The sequence below is a fragment of the Carlito syrichta genome, unplaced genomic scaffold, assembly GCF_000164805.1.
Source record: "Carlito syrichta isolate Samal-C Ts95f unplaced genomic scaffold, Tarsius_syrichta-2.0.1 Scaffold309115, whole genome shotgun sequence".
Classification (NCBI taxonomy): domain Eukaryota; kingdom Metazoa; phylum Chordata; class Mammalia; order Primates; family Tarsiidae; genus Carlito; species Carlito syrichta.
This window is the reverse complement of record NW_007253211.1, coordinates 744,518-762,371: the sequence shown is the minus strand read 5'-3', so window position 1 is coordinate 762,371 and position 17,854 is coordinate 744,518.

Genomic DNA, 17,854 nt, shown 5'->3' with positions numbered 1-17,854 from the left:
AAAAAAAAAAAAAAAAAAAAAAGAGCAGATGAGGAAGGGAGCAGGGGCATACCAGGTGTCTTTTAGAGAAGGTTTTAAGAAGCTGACACTTGATGTCTCTGTTTACACTTCACGGACCACACTGAGTCGCAAGGAAGGCTGGGAAATGTAGTCCATTCCTGGACAGCCACGTGCCCAACCAAACACCCTATCACTCCAGCAGAAGGGAGGAATGACTGTTGGTGAACAAAAGATGTACAGTGAAGAGTCCAGTCAGAGAGTCTCCCTGAAGGGACACAGGGAATTTTCTGGGGGTGGCGGTACCCCTGAGCTGTATCTCGAGAGAGGTTGGACTACGCAAGTGTATGCATTTATAAGGGCTTGTAGAATGACTTATTTATGATTGCCACATGTCACTTCATATAACTACTGTCTCTAAATAAATGCCAAAAAGGAACTGTAAACAGATCTTTAACTCTAGCTGACCATGCCCTGCTGAAGTGTTTAGGGTGAAGTGTACTGATGTCTGCAAGTCACTTTAAAATGCATCAAAACCAAGATGAATGGGTGGTGGATGCAATAAATCTAGTGAATTGTTCATGGTGGAATCTAAGTGATGGACAAATGGGCGTGTTCTCTGTCCTTCCACCCTTTCTGTATGTCTCACATTTTCATAGCAAAATGTGTGGGGGAAATGTCTCATTTGCCTCCATTCCATCCTCTGGCCAGCCAGCTCCTCCCACCAGCCTCCTGGGTATCCATTGGCAATAGTCTAGGCATCTCAACGTATGCACACTGTCTTTGTCTCACCCAAGCACTAGCCTGCTCTGTATACTGCCTACTTCTTGATTTTTTATTTTTTTATTTTTTTGAGTCACCCAGTCACTCTGCCACCCAGGCTGGAGGGCTGTGGCATGGTCATGGTTCACTGCAGTCTCGATCTCCTGGACTCAGATGAGCCTTCCATTCAGCCTCCTGGGTAGCTGGGATTGCAGGCACCACCACCACACCTGGTTTGCCACCAGCTTGCCACCACCACACCCAGCACATTTTATAATTTATTGCAGAGACGAGGTCTCGCTGTTGCCCAGGCTGGTCTCAATCCTGTGTTCAAACAGTCCTCCTGCCTCAGCCTCCTAAAGTGCTGAGATTACAGGCATGAGCCACCACACCTGGCCTGTTCATTCCTTGACTGAGAGATACCCCTCCATTGAAATCCCCATGGGAACTGCTGCTTCCTGAGCTGCCCCAGGCAATGAAAGGAGACCCCCCTCTGTAGACCTCCTAGCTGCTCACCAGCCCTGACCCTCACCCATCAGCTCAGAGAGTCCTTTGGGGTCCAGCCCTCCACCCTCCACAAGTACCCCCGCTCTCTTCTTCACAGAGCATTTCTGCCATCCGAGGGCCTTATGACACCTGCCTGCTGGTTCCTTCCCAGTAGAGCTGTTAACTCAGGATAAATGGAGAAGGGGAGGATCCGCCTAGACTCTGGTGGGCCCCTGGTCCTCTTGGTTTCTCTTAGGCTCTTGGTCCATGGGCTGCTTGCCACCCTATCTAGTCAGCACTCCTGGTGACCCATACCACAGAGGAGGGAGCCGAGGACTCTGGCTGGGTCTGGGAGGGGTCCTCAGGGAGGTGAGGTCTTTTTTGGCAGGTGGATCCGGACTGGGAGGAGTGAATGGGAATGGGAGGAAACAGCCTCCCTCGGGAAATGGTGACTGGGCTGCTGTGGCTGGCGTTGCAGTGTCTGCAGGGTGGAGGCTGCCCAGACAGGTCAGGCTCATAGGAAAGGGCATCAAAGCTGGGCCGGAAGAGGATGCAGGGTCTCAGGCCTGGGAGCCTCCCTCCCCAGCACCCAGGCATGTGGGATGCGGGTGCCAGGAAGAGCAGCCATTTTCAGTTTTGAAAGGCATGGCCAGTTCTTCTCCATGGGGTTGCTGGGGTTGCGGCAGCTCCTTGCACCCTCCGGCGAGGTTCGCGAGGCCTGCTTTATTCGCGGAGCTTCTGAACACAGCACTCAGGCGTGGCGCCTGGAGATCCAACCAGGTATTGATTTTTCCCCTATCGAGTTTGCAGAGAATCTTCGCTAGATCCTCCGGTCACTGAGGGCGCCGCTGGGAAGCCCCAGTCCCTCTGCCTCCTCCTCCCTTCCTGGCCTTCCTCCTGCAGCGCCTGCCTGCCCCAAGGATGGCGGTAGCTTCCCCACACCCCACAGGCTCTCAGCTCCATCCTTCAAGATTCTGCCCAGGCTCCACCTCCTCCAGGAAGACCCCCCAGCCCCCACCCAGGGTGGTGGGAGCCCCCACCTGTGCTCTATCCCCACATCTAGCCTGATGATGCTGCTCATGGTGGAGCCCCATGTGCTGTCAGCTTGCTGTGCACAGAGGAAGGGGGCTTCTTTCTCCTGTGGAGCAGCCCATCTTTCCTAATTAGGCCCTGAGATCACTGATCACCATTCAGCCAGCCACACTGGTTTGCATCCTGCTGGTAAACCATTCTGTCTCTCTGCTTCCTTTAAAAGAGGACACAGCTGTCACAGGCCAGGATGGAAAGAGGTTGGAATCCATCTTCTAAGAGCCAGATCTGAGGAGGGGAGGGAAATGCAGGGGCATGACTGATCTGGAAGGACCCATGATGTGTTGCTCCCCACACCCTCTCTCGGTGCTTCCCTATCACGAGGCGAGGGAAGACACAGGGAGTCAGAGCCTGCACTGTGGTTCTGGGCTGGCTTGTTACCTCAGCAGAACTTAGCCCATCCTGACAGCTGTAGACATTCCAGGTCAGATAGAAGGAGGCCACTGGCTCCCCACTGTATAGATTGGGGGGTGGGCACAGAGACACGGGCAGCAAGTCTGGTCTCACAGCACTCACTCTCAGTTATTGTACAAGTACTTACCAAGCACATACTACGTCGGACATGTTCTAGGCACTGAGGACACAGTAATGAACAGGGGCCGGGAGTCCCTGTCCTCAAGTAGTTTATAGTCTAGTGGAGGAGAGATGGACACTAAATTAAAAAGCAGCAGATAACTATAATGTTTTCATAGCACTTATTAAGAAAAGGCAAAGCCAGGGGATAGAGGCCTGGAGAGTTGTGCTATTTTAGCTGGGGTGGTCAGGAAGCTCTCCCTGAGGAGGTGACATTTGAGCAGATACTAGAAGGAAGCAAAAGGATAAACCACATGGGTATCTGGGGAAAGTGATCCAGGCAGAAGTGACAAGCGCAATGGCCTGCCCTTCTTCCCTCTGTTCCTCCGTGTGTGTGTGTGTGTGTGTGTGTGTGTATGTGTGTGTGTATGTGTGTCCCTTTCTTTCTCATTCTCTCTCTTCTTCTTGAAAGAAGAACTGAGTTGGCGCCCAGGCTCAAATGGAATAAGGCAGTCTCCTCCCTTTCAGTCCCCCCAGCCTGCAGCCCCAGCCCCGCTGTGAGACCTCGGCCACCCTCCCTGGTTAATGGGTAGCCACACAGTGCTGCCTGCCAGGAACACAGAGCACTGCCTTATTTGTGTGAAGTCCCCTGACGTGTTAATGCAAAGCTAAATGCCCCAAAATGCTTGACTACCTGGATGGAACTGGGCTCCCCACCCTGACCCCATGAGCCAAGAGCTGGACTAGGGCAAGTTATGCTCCTGCCCATCCTCAAGCAGTCCCTTACCGTCCTGTGTTGGAGGGAGGAGGGGACATTGAAGATAGATGCTTTGTCCCCAGCTCCTGGGGCCAGCTGGTGAGTGGGGCCTCTGCAGTGAGCTTGAAGGTGGCGAAGGGCCTAGGGGAGGGGCTCCTAAAATTATGCCCTGATAGAGGCCACTTGCCGAGGAAGATCTTTTCCAAGCAGGCCACCGGGGCCAGTTTAGCCATGAGGTAGTGGCACCAGTTGCCTGGGTTGGGTCCTGGCTCTGTGCTGCCAGCCATGGGCTAGTGAATTGCCCTGCAGGTGCCTCTCACTTGCGAGATGGCACTGATAATAACAGGTTTTGTGAGGATTAAATGAGATAAGATCTTCAAGGTGCTTAGCCCATGACAAGTGCTATAAAAGTGTTTTTTAAATAAAAAGGAAAGTGCTTAGTAAAGTGTATTTTAAAATCACTCTCTTCCATGTATTTGTATTTAAAATGTTCAATAGGAAAAGGGTTTGCCCCTTTTAAGAATAATCTAGGAAGAAACTGCTTCCGTCAGCAAAAAGTCAGTGATTAGGATACGAAGCAAGAGTTGCCAAGGGCTTAATTAGTTCCTGTTAGCACTTGTGCCCATCCCGGAAGCCACGCAGATGGGAACAGTGGCCAGCCTGGGGACAGCTAGCCCCTGGCTGGGGCACCAGCCAGCAGTAAACTCCTACTTGTCTATTCCAACATTCTGGACAGATATCACCTTTCTTTTTCCATCTCTTTGTCACTAAGGTGCATGTTCATTTTTCCCTTAAAAGGGAAAAAAATTCCTGAAAGACAGGGAGTTACGGATCTAGCCCTTTTGGTTTCTGGGTCCACATCGGGGGCATCAGTCTTCCCTTGAGGGCAAAACAGACACCACTATCATTTATTGGGCACAAAATAGGTACCCTGCAATGTACATCTTTATGCCTTACTAGTGCTGGTTCATGCTGAGACCACACTCTCATTCACAGAGAGGGAAACTGAGGCTTGGGAGGATTAAATGACTGCACTGCACAGCTGCCCGCTCATCTCCTTCCACAGAGCAGGTTTTCCCAAGGAGGGGTGCCGGGAGTGCAGACTATGGCTGGGATCCCGGTTGCCCTCCTTAGTGCTCTCTGCCTGCCCCTCCCCTCTTGGGGCCTTATGCCTGGATGTCCAAGAATTGCAGCCAGATAACAAACCCCTTTACAGTGATCACAGGGAAGGATGCTTGTTCCCACCAAGTGCCACATGCAGTGGGGTTTAGAAAATAAGCCAAGATGCCAGGAGAAATTAGGGAAGGTGTTCATAAACAGAGATGTGCTGTGTTCCTGAACCAGAAGACTCAGCATTAATGGGGTATCAATTCTCCCCAAAACAATCTGCAAAGTCAATGAAATCCCAATCCCAATTCCAGCAGAGTTTTGTGGAAATCAATGAGTCTATTCTAAAATGTATATGAAAATGCAAAGGACCTAAAATAGCCAAGACAACAGCGAGAAAAACAAAGATGAACAGTTTAAATTACCTGATTTTAAAACTTTCTGTAAAGCGACAGCAATTAAGACACTGTGATGCTGGTTTAAGGAAAGACAAATAGGCCAATATGAGAACGGGGAGAATCCAAAAATAGACCCACACATATACGGTCAATTGATTTATATCACAGACACCACTGCGTTCCAGCGGAGAAGGGATTGTCATTTCCACAAATGAAGCTGGGCCAGTTGGTTCAACTGGATCACATAGTGAAAAATGAAATTTGATGGCCCCCTCATACCTCATAAATTAAAATGAGTTCTAAATGGATCATACATCTAAATGTGAGTGGTAAAACAATAAGGAATCTAGACAAAGATGTAAGAGAATGTTTTCAAGACCTTGGGGTGGGCAAGTATTTCTCAAACACAACAGAAAACACTGTCTGCAGAGGAAACAATTGATAAACTGGATTTCACTGAAATGTAAAATGTCTGTTCATCAAAAGATGTCATTAAGAGAGTAAAAAGGCACAGCAGAGCAGGAGATATCTACACATGTGTGCATCTGACAAACACTCACATCCAGGATATATCAAGAGTTCCTACAAATCAAAAATGAAAAGGCAACAACTCAATGAAAAGTGGCCGAGACACTCCAACAGGCATGTCACATGGGAGTATGTCCACATTTCCCATAAGCTATGAAAAAGTGTCAACATCATCCATCGCCAGGAAAACGCAAATTAAGACCAAAATAAGTTACTGCCCTACACCCACTGGAACGGTTAAGATGAAAAAGACTGACACCACCCAGTGCTGGTGAAGACATCGACCAAGGGAAGCCCTCATCACATACATATGCAGTGGGAATAAAAACAGAGACAGCCCCTTGGGAAAACGATTTAGCACCATCTACTGGACCTAAGCGTATGTCAAACCGGGATCCAGCATTTCCACTCCTAGGCATTTACTCAAGAGAAATCAAAACATATGTTTACAAAAAGAAATATGCATGGAAGTTCATAGCTGCTTTATTCAGAACAACCCCAAGCTGGAAAGAACTTACATCTGTAGCCAAGGGAGAAGGAATAAATAAATTGTGGTAGAACCATGCAATGGAATACTACTCAGCAATGGAAATAAACCATGGATACATGCAACACCACAGATGACGCTCACAGACGTTATACAGCACATACTGAAGATTCGATTGACTTTAAGTTCAAAAACAGGCTAAAATAATCTTAAACAATAGAAATCAGAATGGTGGTTACCGCCTAGGAAGGATAGTTATTGACTAGAAGAGGGCACGAGGAGACCCTCTGATGTTCTGGAATGTTCTATACCTTGATTTGAATACTGGCTACATGGGTGTATACACGTGGAAACATTCACGAGGCTGTGTAGATTTAAGATTTGTGCACTTTACTGTAAATATGGTATATCTCGATTTTTTAAAATAATGATTCAAAAAAGAGAGATTTGGCTGAGCTTGGTGGCTCAGCCTGTAATCCCAGCACTTTGAGAGGCCGAGGCGAGTGAATTGCCTGAGTCTGCGAGTTTGTGACCAGCCCGGGCAACTTGGTGAGACCTCATCTCTACAATAAATCAAAAATGAGCTGGTCGTGGCAGCGCACACCTGTAGTTCCGGCTACTTGGAAGGCTGAGGCAGAAGGATTGCTGGAGCCCAGCAGGTCGAGGCTGCGGTGGCCGGGAGCGTGCCACTGCACTCCAGTCTGGGCAATGGAGTGAGACTCCAACTCAAAAAAAAAAAAAAAGAAAAGAAAAGAGATGCTATTGATGCTGAGACTGCTTGGATTCTCTCCTGGCCAAAGCCCCAAGGCCCAGGCAAGCTCAGGCCAACTGGAAAGGGGGTGAGGTCTATGCCATGTTTGGTCCTTCACCCTGCCCACCTGTCACCTCCACCCATGAAAAATGGTGACAGACTCAGAAGAGGGAGAAAAACTGCTGAGTGACCTGCCACTGCACAGAACTGGCCTTTCATTGCCTTTGAGCTTGTTTTACATCCCTGAAAATTGTGCAAAGCCAACGTGGAAGCAAAGGATTCTTGTCTATAGAGAAGCAGATATATGTCGTCCTTTAGACGTGCAAGTGTGGATCTGGCCTGGCCTTCCCGCTCTCCATAACTCCACTTCCTGGTGGCCTATATATGGATCTGCTCCTCGGAGTCTTCTTTGAACTACTTGTAACTTCTTACCAGTCCCTCATTAAATAGTAAGCGAAAGTCTTTGACACACGTTCATCTTATATTTATGTGAACGTCATGATTTCTTTAACATCCTCCTGCCTCCCTCTCCACCGCCCTTTCCTCCTGGTGGACACCTTGGCTTCTCTCTGCCTCCCACACAAAATCAGGCCCCGGGCTCCCTAGAGCCTCTGGTGTTTCAAATCCACACACATTATTGAGCACCTGCTGTTTTCTGGGCTCTGTTGACATGGGGGAGACCCATTCTGAGAGGAAGAACCTAAATGATTTACAAGAGCTTTCAGGACCTCAACTGATCCACACAATGGCCCTTCAAGGCTGCCATCATTATTTTGATTATTGCTATTTACATCTCCATTTTACTGGTAGGAAAACTGAGGCCCAGAGAAATGAACTAACCCCAAAGTGAACCCAGGACTCAATTCCACGTCTCCAGTTCCATGAAAAGCACTGGATGTTTCAATGTCCACTTCACTCGGGGTCAGCAACTTCCCAACCCTACCCCACTCCCTGGGGAATACTCAGAGAGCCTGAGGTTCCTCTGCCTGCCTCAACATCTGTGTCCCTCCAAACTGCCTGGTCCCATGGTAGGCACCAGAGAGGGGGGGAGCACTGAGAGAAGAGGCAAGAGAGGGCAGGGGACTCACCCAGCTCTTGGTGAGCAAGTCTGGGTGCAGGGGAGGGGGCCTGGCCTCGTGGTGAAGCAGGGCCTGGGGAGTCCACTTGCTGTATTCAGAGCCTGCAGAAGCCCCAGGAGACTCAGGGAGAGCCTGAGACCTGCGTGCTTCCCTGAACCTTCAAAGGCAGTCACCCTCCCCCACATCCCCTGGTTCCCCACCCCCCCAGATATTGGGTGGTTGCCAGGTCAGGCTGAGCTACACAAAATCAACAGTGCCTGCTAATGAGGAAGGCACTGCCACCAGGGGTGCTGGCCTGGACACCCCCTGTCCCTCTAACTCCAGAAACTGCTGCTGCCTCACAACCCAGGCCAAGTCCACCATCCCCACTTCCTCCAGTCCCACGTGCCCACCAAGGACCTCTCTGAAGGCCAGAGCTGAAGCCAGAGGCTTCAGAGGCAGTGAGAGGGAAGAGCTGAGGGAGCCCAGGGGCTGGGAGGGGTGACAGCCAGGAGGCCAGAGCCAGAGAGTAGCTGTGGGTGGGAACAGGAGGTGACGTCCCTGCCCCCACATGTCCTGTTCCCCAAAGACTAGGACACAGAAGGAAGCCCCCAGACACTTGGGACTGCCTTGGGCTTTTGACCAAAGAGAGCCCGGAAGAAGCAGCTTCAGGAGACCAGGACCTCCTGGGTTAGGGCTGCTCTCAGAGAACAGAGGGAAAAGGAGAGACCAAGACTGGGGTCAGGGCCTGTCCCCGCCACCTAAAACCACCACATAAGGTTGAAGAATAAGAGTCGACATCCTTGAAGACTCACTGTGTGTCTGCCCTGCTCTAAGCACTTTACGTACTTGAATCACTTAATCCTCACACCAGCACTGAAGGGTTAGTATGATTATCTCCACAGATGAGACAACCGGGGCATAGAGATGTTAATTAACATGCCCAAGGCATAGAGATGTTAATTAACATGCCCAAACTGGCTCGGTGGCTCAGCCTGTAATCCCGCGCCTTTGGGAGGTTGAAGTGAGTGGATTGCCAGAACCTGCGGGTTCGAGACCCGACTGGGCAACTTGGCGAGACCTCATCTCTACAATAAATCAAAAAATTAGCCAGGCGTGGTAGCGCGCGCCTGTAGTTCCAGCTACTTGGAAGGCTGAGGCGGAAGGATCGCCGGAGCCCAGCAGGTCGAGGCTGCGGTGGCCGGGATCGGCCACTGCACTCCAGTCTGGGCGACAGAGTGAGACTCCAACTCAAAAAAAAAAAAAACATGCCCAAGATCACACAGCTAGCAAGTGGTAGAGACAGGATTCAGACCTAAGAAGCCAGGCTAGTCAGTTTTCAGTTTCTGCTGGGAAGTGGAGTCCCCGTTTCATCACTGAATTCAGCAAGTTTGTATGCAAACTCTCTGGCCTGCACAGAGATCAGAGTCCAGGGGCTCCCCCAAGTTAGGGAGGGTGTGGGAAGAAGCTGTCTTACATCGTGTCTGTAAACATGGAAAACTTAGTGTAGAGTTGAAAATCCTTCTCTACTACCACAAGCCTGGCTCCCTTCAGCCTCTCCCACCCTAATCTTGCAGAGAGGTTTTAGTATTGCTTTTGCAAGGACCTAATGAGGTCCAGAGAAGGGAAGTGACCAACTTAAAGTCTCATGGGAAGGAGGAGGCTGGGCTGGGATTTGAACCCTGGGCATCATGTGCCTCTCAAGCTCAAGGGCCAAGCAATTGCCATAGGTAGGTGGGCAGTGGTTTGAGATAAAATTTAGGATGTAGTTTAATAGATCAATTAAGCCACTTCCCACCCCCTCACAGTCTGGTTTGCACACTTGGGAGAGTTCCAAAGTGTGCATGAGCTCTTGGAAGAGGTTGAGTGTTGGGTGGATATAAGCTAACCCCTGCAGGAGTAGACAAGGGTTGCTCTGGGTTGGACGGTGTCTGGGTCTCCATGGCAATTTGAGGGTGCGGGGAGAGGTCTCTGCAGGCTGATGTCACTCTAGTTAGATTCAATTCTGAATGAAATGGATTTTTTTAATGTGTCTGTTAACTGCTTTGAAAGCGCAAATTGAATTCAGGAGAGAGTAGCCCTCTCCTATGTAAGAAAACAATTTGGCATCTGAGGCCCCGGGGGTAGGGGGTGCCCCAGCTCAGGGTATCTCCCTCTAAGGCTGAGTCTAGCTTTAAACAGGAGGGGAGGGAGTATCCTGGGGACTTTATGCCTCCCCAGTCCCCAACTCTTCTGCAGAAATGAGCAAATTGCTGTTCCAGAGGGAAGCCAGTTCCCATGAAGGGCACAATCTCAGAAGGCTTCCTGCATGAGGCAGGATTCTAAGAGGACTTTGAAGATACTAAGCAAATCCTGGACTCAGGTAGAAAATAATGCCAAATGAACTTTTGCCCAGAACTCTACAATTTACAAAACACCCTCATTTGCTCTTAGTTTTGTCCTTTTAGTGACTACAGGGGCAGGTATTATTTTGAGCCCATTTTACACTTGAAGAAACCAAGGCTGGGGGCTTACAAACAGATGTATTGCCCAGGTCACTCAGGCAAGGCCAAGGCTGGAATTCCCAATTCCTATCTTGTGAGACTCAGCAGTCTTGTGGAGTGGGGGACGGGGGAAGGAGCTGGAGAAGCCAGCCTGGGCCAGAGAGCTTGGGGAGTTGGGGCTCAGGTTGGGTAGGGAGCATGGCTGGCCTCCGTCTCACCTTTCAAGTGAGGTTGAAGAGAGGTCAAGAGGCGGCAGGAGGTGGGAGGGAGAACTGGGGTGAGGGTCAGATACAGTTACTTCTCTCTCCATTTTCATTCTCTTTGTCTGGAGCCTTCTTTGCATATGCAAATGAGCTCATCCTCCCACAATTACACAGTAATCAGGAGCAAATTGCCTTCTTGCTGCTTACTTTCAGCGTCCTTAATTAATCCGGTTATTAGACGATTAATGAAGCTTGTTTGGTGAGAAATTCATAGCAAGAATGGAGAAAGGGGTATCTATGCATGGGGGCAGGGAGATGCTGCCTTTACCCCCAAATAGGGGCAGTCCCTGGGTTTCCCCTCTGCACCCTTCCCTTCGCAGCCTCTCCTCATCCTCCGCAATTTCCTGCACACTCCTGGCCTACCTTGCCTGTCCCACCATTCCCAGCATCCTCTTATAGCTCATTACCTCTTCCATGAAGCCTTGGTGGATGGGAAAGTGGCTCTTGGTGCCCTCCAGAGTCCCTTGAGGGCAGTGGCCCCAAGCAGGACTAGAGGTTCAGGGTCAGCCCCCAGGCCTTCTCCTGCTGCCCCAAGGCCCACTTCAGGTGCCCCAACCCCCATCCTTTGTGTTCATTGCCCTCCCCAGACTGTGGTCAGGTAGTGCTGCCAAGGGGCACTCATCCTCTCCAGCCAGAAGGAACCTCCTACACACTCACACCCACACCCACGTGAACCACCAGGCCCAGCTTTGAGGGAACACTAAGATTATATTTTTGTTTTTATTCTTGGTAATGATCTAAGCCCTCATGTTGTCAGTAGTCCAGCACTTCTCCTGAGGTCCCCTTTCCTAGGTTGTTTCTGAGCAACCCAAGGACAGTGTTCATGTTTCACAGATCCATCCAAGAGTCATTATAATATGACTTTTTGTATCCAGCTGCTTTTAAAATCTTCTTTGGGGGTTTTTGCAGTTTCCCTATGATGTTTTTAGGTCTGAGTTTCTCCTTATTTACTCTGCTTAGACTTCTTTGTGCTTCCTTCCCAGGATTGTCTTCTTTATCATTTCTGAAAAATTTCTAATCAACATATTATTAAATACTGCTTCCCCTATTCTCTCTATGATCTCCTCTAAAATTCCTAGATGACATTTGTCAAACTCCTCATTCTGTATTCCATATCATTCTTCTTTTTTTTTTTTGAATTGGAGTCTCATTCTGTCACCCAAACTGGAGTGCAGTGGCCGCTCCCGGCCTCCACAGCCTCAACCTGTTGGGCTCCAGCGATCCTTCTGCCTCAGACTTCCAAGTAGCTGGAACTACAGGCTTGCACTACCACGCCCAGCTAATTTTTTTGATTTTATTGTAGAGATGAGGTCTCGCCAAGTTGCCCAGGCGGGTCTCGAACCCGCAGGCTCTGGCAATCCACTCATCTCAACCTCCCACAGCACTGGGATTACAGGCTGAGCCACCAAACCCGGCTCATATCATTCTTCTTGATGTTCATATTTTTCTCTCTGTGCTGCATTATAGTTCATGATTTCTTCATATCTGTTTTCCAACTCACTAACTAACTCTTCAACTGCATCTAATATGCTGTTTAACCTTTCTGTTGAGCTTTACATTTGACATTGTCATTTTCATTTCTGAGTCTATTTGTTCATTTTCATATTTTTCCAGTTCTCCCAATAGCATCTTTATTTCTCTAGACATTTTAAGCATGATATAAAAAAAAAATTCGGAATCTAATAATTCCAGTATTTTAAGTCTTAAAGATCTAATTCTGCCATTTTTTTTGGGGGGGGGGGGGTTTGTTGTTGTTGTTGTTTTTTTTGAGTTGGAGTCTCACTCTGTCACCCAGACTGTAGTGTAGTGGCCGCTCCTGGCCACCGCAACCTTGACCTGCTGAGCTCCAGCAATCCTTCCACCTCAGCCTTCCAATAGCTGGAACTACAGGTGCGCGCTACCACACCCGGCTAATTTTTGCTTTATTGTAGAGATGAGGTCTCGCCAAGTTGCCCAGGTGGGTCTCGAACCCGCAGGCTCAGCCAATTCACTCAACTCAGCCTCCCAAAGGCATGGGATTACAGGCTGAGCCACCGAGTCCAGCCACCATTTGTTTTTTTACTCACTTGTAATGAGTTGTTTCCTTGTGTGCTTTGTAATTTTGTATCGTAAATTCAAGCCTAGCTGGGAATCCCAAGCTTCATGGGAATCCTGTACAGCAAAAGCTGAAAGTGTTTCCCTCCCAAGAGAGTTTGCTTTTGCTTCTGCCAGTGAGGTGGCTAGGTGCTACCAATACACTTGGAGTTAGTTTCACACTTGGAGTTTCCTGGAACACATGTAATGCAAATGCTTACCTAAACCCCTGTGTGGGCAACCTTGTGATAACAATTTTTAAAAAGGCTTTTTTTTCCTACCTAGAACACATGCTGGAACACATGTTCTTATCGTTTCTCTTTGCCCCTGAATGGGATTTTTCTCTACTTTCCACAAAAAGTGCAGCCTTTTGAGAGTCCTGAATTGTTTGTAGAGCTCTCAGTTACAATTTACCGCCTGCCTCACCACCTGAGGCTCACAACCTATCTCCTTCCCTGTGGGGCCTTTTACACCCAAGCCTCTAAGCCCATGGTTCTCCAACTGGACAGCTGTGCCCCCCAGGAGACATTTGGCAAGGTCTGTGACATATTGGGTTGTCACATTAGAGGAAGAAAGTGCTGCTGGCATCTAGTGGATAGAGACCAGAGATACTGCTAGACACCCTACAGGGCATGAACTGCCCCCACCACAAGAATAATCAGGCCCAAAATGTCAGTTGTGCTGCTGTTGAGAAACCCTGATCTGGCTCATCCATGTGCAAATGACCTGCGGTCTCCCCACGGCTTTAGAGTCACCTACACTCAGCGTCCAGCACCCTCTTTATGTTTGGTGCCCTAAAGGTTTCCCTTGCATCTCTTCAGTCACTCTACAGACACAGTCATGCATTACAACAGAGATTTTTCTTTCTCTTCTTTCTTTTTTAAAATTTTTTTATTTTGAGGAAGGGTCTCACTCTGTTGCCCAGGCTGAAGTGCCGTGACACAATCATGGCTCACCACAGCTTTGATTTCCATGGCTCAGACACTCTTCCACCTCAGCCTCCTGAGCATCTAGGACTACAGGCGCATACCACCACATCTGGATACATTTTTTATTTTTGTAGAGACGAGGTTTCACTATGCTGCTCAGGATGGTCTCAAACTCCTGGGTTCAAGCAATCCTCCCATTTTGGCCTCCCAAAGTGCTGGGATTACAGGTGGAAGCCACCATGCCCAGCCTAAATAGAGGTTTCTCAGGACAACCACTTGTTACTCCTGCCTGCCAGTATCTGCCTCTCTAACGTCTTCTGCTCCGGCTGCCTCTCACTCTCTGGTAACCACTTTCTCTCTATCACCCTCTCCCTGCACCTGTGTGCAGCTGGAAGCCCAGAGCTCATGTTACTGGAGGTCTGGGAGACAGTCAAAAGAGTCGTGAGAGTGTGTGACATGCCCGGCAGCAGCAGCTTCTCTGCGGGCTCACAGACCCCAAAACTCCACCCTGCTTCCATAACCTGCCTCCCTAAATCGCCAGGTTTCTGCACCTCCTGGGCTCAGAGCCTCAGAGAGTGTCCTCTCCCCGAGCCTTCCACCCCCACCGCGACTGAGAACTAAGCGATTCCTACTATAGGACTATTCATCCCTTCCCTTGGGGCCTGTGCTGCCCTGTTCACTCTGGCACTCAGTGCCTGGCCCGCACAAGGTGCTCAGCACTGACTTGTTGAATGAGTAAATGAATGATTAAATGAATGAATGAGACCTGGCTCTGGGCCTAGGCGAGGCAATTATAATAACTGAAAATGCATTTCCCAGAGTCCGGATTATTCAACTTCAAAGTGACATTGTGTTGGGACAACCACAGTTCAGTCTAAATGCACATTTAGGAAAAGCGTTTCTTTAATGCTTCAAGGGCACAGCCAGGCTAGAGTCGCTCCAATTTACATGACTAAACAGCACGCTTAGCAGGGCAAACCACAGTATCTGCATTCCGATTTGTGGTGACTCTTCCACTGCCTCCCAGAACAAGTAGGGGTGGGCTCCAACTGGCTTGTGGGCAGCGAAAGGGCCTGCCTGGGGTGGAGAAAACGCAAACGGAGCCTGTCCCCATGTAGGTCGCTCTACCTCCAGAACCCAGACTGCCAGCATCCCTGCTGGTCCCCCCCTCAGAGGGAGCTAAGCAAAGTCTCTGTCCTCCTGGCCGTGCCTAGAATGTCAAGGTCATTCGCTCCATTCATTCGTTCCTTTAATAAATACTTATGGGACACCTTCCCTGTGCCAGGCCCTGTTTCAGGCTTTGGAGGTTCAGTAGGAAACAGAGCGGCCTCCCTACCCTCACGGCACTGTGTTCTCCTGGGGCAGACAGACACAGGACTACTGTCAGAGTGGGGCAATCTAGGACGAAAACAAAGCAATCGGTGGCTGCAGTGACCGGGTGAGTGCTGAGGTAGGGTGGTCAGGAAATGCCACTCTGTGGGGACACCTTAGCAAAGCATGCCAGAATGAGGGGGAAGAACGGTCCACATCGCAGAACAGCAGATGGAGTGTTGGGGAAAAAGAGGAGGCTCAAGGGGCTGGAGTGAGAAAGCCGGAGGAAGGAAGGAAAGAGACTAGGAAAACTCCCAGAGTCTGGACCCCTCAGAGTCTCTCAGGCTGTATCAGAGGTTGGAGGTGAGGACTAAACCTGACCATTTTTCCTCCTACCCAAATTCCTAACTAGAAGACTTGGGAGTCACGCCTGAGGAGGACTCACCAGAGAGGGTTTTATTGTCCTATTACCTTATATGCTAAAAAGTCTGTTTTCCAACCTGACTCTGGCATAACATCACATAACAAATAAAGAAGGAATCAAATTATTTCATGGCCCTGCAACGCCGTCTCTTGGGAACTCTCAAACTCTGGGAATCTTGTAAAACACTTGTTTATCCTCTCTGAAGTCTGCCATATATAGGACATCATCTACATACAAACCTGGGGTTTTCTGCCCCCTTGTTTTTTGTTTGTTTGTTTGTTCGTTGAGTTGGAGTCTCACTCTATCACCCAGGCTGGAGTGCAGCCTCAACCTGCTGGGCTCCTGTGATCCTTCTGCCTCAGCCTTCCAAGTAGCCAGAACTACAGGCACACGTGACCACGCCTGGCTAATTTTTGATTTATTGTAGAGACGAGGTCTCACCACGTTGCGCGGGTGGGTTTCAAACTCACGGGTTCAGGTAATCCTCTCACCTCGGCCTCCCAAAGTGCTGGGATTACAGGCTGAGGCACCCAGCCCGGCCTGCTCCCTTGTTTTAACAAAGTATCTCTTCTGCTGATTTCCAAAAGTCCCTGGATAGGAACTACAAAATACCCATCAAGAAATCCACCTATGACCTGCAAGTGTCCCCTCCTCCACACCCCAGCTTGGAAATGTCCCTCCTTCGTGGGTCAAACCAATGAAAATCTCACATGCATGGATTTATGGCTTCTTGTAACTTCTGCCTCCCTAAAACGCTACCATTCAACCACAGTGGGCACTCGATCTCAGGACCTCCTGAGAATGGGTGTTCCCGGGCTTAAGTCCTCAAGTTTGGTTTAGAACAAACCATATTAAAATATTTTACAGAGTTTGACATATTTTCGTCAACAGAGGTTTCCTTAAGGTGTGACGGAAACCATGGAGGGCTTTTGGCAGGGTCGTGGAAGGAATGACCTGTGTTTCACAGGATCGCTCTGGCTGCTGTGTGGGATCTGACTGAAGAGACAAGACCTCAGGGGATCCCCATGGGAGGGCTTCTAAATAGCCCAATTGAAGATGGCAGAGCTCTGGACCATGCTGAGAAGTGGGCAGGTTCTAGAGCCATCTTCAGGCAAGCCCCAGAAGCTGGCGACACACCAGGGGAGAGGCGTGAAAGGAGGAGTCTGGGTTGGCTCCAGAAGGGGAAAGGCTTCTGACCATGAGGATAGGGGGCCTTCTCTTGAGGAGAGGAGCAGTGGAGGGTGGCCAGGAGTCTGAGTCAGCTCACCTCAGGGTGGAGGTGGCTGGCAGAGCCAGGGAGTAGGGAGGGGGCCACGTCGGTCAAGTTCAGGTGTGACAGCAGGGCTGGAGGTGCACGATGGGGAGTCAAAGCCACAGAACCTCTGAGATCCCCAGGAAGCAAGGACTGGAGAGGCAGAAGATTCTGTGGGCTGTGCCCTGAGACACACGCACACCTCAAAGGGCATTAAAGGTGCTTGTCATGCCCCATCCTGCGTACAGCTTTCCAGTGGCCTCCCAGATGCATAGAACTAAGTCTGAATGACCTCCCTGCAGGCCTCCCACCCCCCACTCACCACATACCCCCTCAGGACCAGCTCGAGGGTCTCCTTCAGTTTCTTAAACTTGTGAGACCAGACCCCTTCCTGTCTCAGGGCCTTTGCACACGTTGTTCCGTTTGCTTAAAAAGCTCTTCTTCCAACTTCTTCCTTTTCCTTTGGGTCTCATCTTCAAGGCTGCCTCCTCAGAGAGGCCTTCCCTAATTCCCCATTCTATCATAATCGCGTGTGCGCGCACACGCATGCACACACACACACACACACACACACACACACCCCATTATTTTCTCCCCTGGGACCCTGTCCTTGTCTTTCAGAGTGCTTCTTACAAACTAATGATCTGCATATGAGCATACTGATTTGAGAAATGTCTGTCCCCTCTTCCCCCACTTGACCACAAGCTTCATGAGACAAGGCACACTGACTGGCTTTCACCATCACGTACGGCGAAATATATGCTGGATGATGAATGGCTGTGAAACCAAAACAAACACTGGACGGTCACAAACTATGTGCTCTGTACAAGCCCAACTTCTACACACTCTGCTGTGTCGACATTACCACTGCTAACCAATGGCTCCATTCTCCCCTCCTTCTGGGCAAACAGGATTACACGTCCTCGCCTCGCTGGATTCAGATGTGGCGGCAGGACCTGCTTTGACAACGGAGTATGACCAGAAAGGTCACACGTCCTTTTCGGGTGGCAGCATCTAAGAGCTGGTGTGCAATTCTCTGTGTTCTCTTGCCCTGCCAAGAAAGCCTTGTAAGCCGGGCTCGGTGTCTCAGCCTGTCATCCCGCGCCTTTGAGAGGCTGAGGTGAGTGGATTGCCTGAGCCTGCGGGTTCGAGACCCTCCTGGGCAGTGAGACCTCATCTCTACAAT